The sequence below is a fragment of the Leptonychotes weddellii genome, unplaced genomic scaffold, assembly GCF_054177405.1.
Source record: "Leptonychotes weddellii isolate Sample4059 unplaced genomic scaffold, ASM5417740v2 HiC_scaffold_7854, whole genome shotgun sequence".
Lineage (NCBI taxonomy): Eukaryota > Metazoa > Chordata > Mammalia > Carnivora > Phocidae > Leptonychotes > Leptonychotes weddellii.
The window spans coordinates 5159-8940 of NW_028048876.1; positions in this window are offsets into that span (position 1 = coordinate 5159).

A 3782-nucleotide genomic window follows, 5' to 3' on the forward strand; every position below is an offset into this window, starting at 1 on the left:
ATAGTTATTAAATCCGAGAAGAAGAAGGAAGAGGAGAAGGAGAAGAAAAGACAAAGCCATGGATATCCCAGTGTTAAAGGCTGAGTCACAGTTCGAAGCATATCAGGTAGAAAGAAGTCTGTAGCGTTAACTGTCATTGTGTGGTTTGCAGACCTTAGAAGTTTCCATTGTTACCCATTTCTTACTGATGTTAAGTCCAGCCTGTTTTGTACTCTTCCACAGTGGAATAATACTTACGCCTTCCATGTATGTCCTTTCTACTAGTTGCAGTTGTTTTTCTACTATTATCTTATTTGCATAATTAACACACTGATTTGTTTTGTCTTGACAGCCTGGGGCAGTGGTATTAAGGGTACACATTTTTAAGTCAAACAAATACACAGACCTTTTGAAAATGAAGCATGCTAGATTCCTTTTCAGATTCTCTTGAAATCAGATAATAGAGATTCTGGGAATGATCCACTCGAGGCCAAAAAAAAAAAGGTTTTATAACCAATGATGATCTACATAAACTTTAATGCCCTTTAAGATCATCTGCCTCGTACTATGTGCTGGTTAATTGAATTTAAATTTTGTTTTATTTTTTTTAGATTTTTTTTTTTTTTTTTTATGACAGAGAGAGACACAGCGAGAGAGGGAACACAAGCAGGGGGAGTGGAGGAGGGAGAAGCAGGCTTCCTGCGGAGCAGGGAGCCCGATGCGGGGCTCGATCCCAGGACCCTGGGATCATGACCTAAGCCGAAGGCAGATGCTTAACCATCTGAGCCACCCAGGCGCCCCTGAATTTAAATTTAAAAAAAAAGGTAAAAAAGATCATCTGCCTCACGGTCAGCTAATTTTTCTCAGAATGCCTCTGAGATGAATGTGTGTATACTCATATTTCAGCCAGTAATAAAGGCTAACAAGGTGTGACCCTGAAAAATACACCGACCAGGGTTCTCTACTATCAGGTTACAGGGGAGGGTGTTGGATTGTTCATAAAATGCTTTCGATCTTTGCTGAGACTATGTTGCTAAACCAGCCAGACTTCAGGATTCAGAAAACCTACTCTGAAGCCAATCTGAAATTCACAATGGTCCTGATGAAGGACCAGTAAGTTAAATTGGGTATGTAGAGGCCAATTTTTTTTAAATAAAGAACATTTGTTCAGAGTGATGCTGCCAACAGGATTTTACTTGTGCAGGTCTCCCTTTTAAACTTTGCCAATTAAACTGGCCAAATCCCTACAGTCCATTCCAGAACCTCACCAGGAACACCATCATGAATCAATAGTAAGTCTGAATTACGTGATCATTTGTAAATAGCACTTCCTTAATTACTACCAAGAATTTGAAAAAACAAAACAAAACCAAACACCACTAATGGTGAACCACGTATGGCCTAGGAAAAACACTGACCACTTTGTCACGCACAAGTTGACACACAGCATATTCAAAGGGACATACTTCAGGAACGAGGTGGCCTGAGTCCTCATCTCTGTTCATTCTGTGCAGATTTATACAGGTCACTTGAGCTCTTTACTCTTTTCTCATTTTTTTTTTTAAAGATTTTATTTATTTATTTGAGAGAGAGAATGACATAGAGATAGCATGAGAGGGGGGAGGGTCAGAGGGAGAAGCAGACTCCCTGCCAAGCAGGGAGCCCGATGTGGGACTCGATCCCGGGACTCGAGGATCATGACCTGAGCCGAAGGCAGTCGCTTAACCAACTGAGCCACCCAGGCGCCCCTCTTTTCTCATTTTTTAAAAAGATTTTATTTATTTGAGAGAGCGAGAACATGCACAAGTGGCAGGGGAGGGGGAGGGCAGAGGGAGAGGGAGAAGCAGACGCCCCGCTGAGCAGGGAGCCCGATGTGGGGGCTCGATGTGGGGCTCGATCCCAGGACCCTGAGATCATGACCTGAGCCAAACCGCCCAGGTGCCCCCCTCTCTTTTCTCATTTTTGAAATGAAGGGCATATGCTAATAATCTCTATATCCTTTCTGGCTCCCAAATTCTAATTTTACATCTCTAAATCATTCAAAGTAACACATTGTCTCTACATAAACTAATCTTGCTAAACTGATTCCAACATAACTTTAGTTGACTTGTTTAAGTAGGTTGAACATCCCCACATTAGGAGCTCTGAATCATGGCCTCCCTATTAATTTTCTCATAAATAGCACAGAAGTTAAGTTGCAACCTAGTTTTGCCTGCAATGTCATAAAATCTAAATTAGTTGAATTTAAATTGGTGAAGTGTGAGTATGTGTTAGATTAAAACCCAGTATCGACGAATTGTGCATGTTCTTTCCTGGGTCATTTCCTCTTTTTCAGCACGATCTGCCCGGGAAATTATAAATCGTCCACAGCTTCCACAGATATGCCTGACTCCTGAAAGTCTGACTCCAGACAGTTTCTCTCCTGAGCTCCAAACTCATATTTTAAAAATAATCTTCACCACTCACTGAGCGTCTCTTACAAGTCTGGTGCTGAACTGTCATTTTAACAACATGGTTTCTGCCTTGACAGTTCCTCTGCAGGGCAGACCTTGTTATCTCTATTCTAGATGAGGAAATTGAGTCTCAGAGAGGCCTTGTAGCTGATCAGAGTCATGCAGTTGGTCATTTTCAAAGCCCTGATTGGAATCCAGGTCTTGCCACCTCAGAAATCCGTGCCTCTGACTATTTTACTAGAATGAACAATATAGATTAGAAATGCAAGATACTACATCATGATAACGGTTCTGGATCAAAGTTTTCCTCTTGGCATAAAGTGGGGCACGTTGGCAGGAAAGGCATTCTGGCAAGGTGGACAAACTCTGAAATCTGAGATCAAGAGCAGAGGAAGGGGGAGCTATAAAGACAGGTCTGGGCCAGGCTGGGAAGAGCTTCCTTGGTCCAGAACGAGGAATGTAGGCTTCTATAGAACAACGTGGGTCATCACAGGGATTCAGGAGGGAGCTGGGAGTGATGTCTAGCGTCAGTTTCATATTTTAGCAGAAACATTCTGGAAACGACTTTAAGAATACTGTAGAAAGAAATAGAGGTGAGAAGCAGAAAGATCATTGAGGAAGCTCTTCTCCTAGCCCAGAGAGAGGCGGCGATTCAGCCTGAATAGGACAATGACAGAAGGAAGGCATAAAAAAGGATGCAGAACTTGGCACACAATTAAATTGGATAAGTGGATAGGATGAGGTTATGTGGACCCCAAAGCAACTCTGATTTGTCTTTATCTTGCTACCCAGCAAAGTATGCCCCGACGGCACCCCTATTGCAAAGCCTACCATCTCCTCAGAGAAAGCCACTGCCCTGGATTGTACCAGACCCAAAACATGCAAAAATAGAATGTCTGGATCCTATTGAATTATTTCTGGTCTTTTCTCTATTTTTAAGAAGAGAAAGTCCATAAGACATGATTTCCTGTCATCGAATGCCTGTGTCTTCAGACTAGGGGTAGGAAAGAAAAGGAGTACAGAAAACTGAAAGACACCTTTGGAGTGTCCTAGTGCATATCTAAGTCCATGACCTGTGAAAACGATGACAAGGCCTACCTTAGGGGGAGCTCGGGTCTCACTCATTGCAGAGCCTAACCTCAGCTCCTGCCTCCATGTGCATGAACCGAATGTAGCCCAAACTCAATATTTCTAAATTTCTCACCCCCCAGCTCTAGGCAACCTCTGTCTGATACTTAAATTCTTACAGTCACCTCCTAATTGGTCTTCCCACATCCACCCAGGCCCCTGCCCTGGACCATTCTCAACACCAAAACCTCAGGGGCGCCTGGGTGACTCAGATGGTTAAGC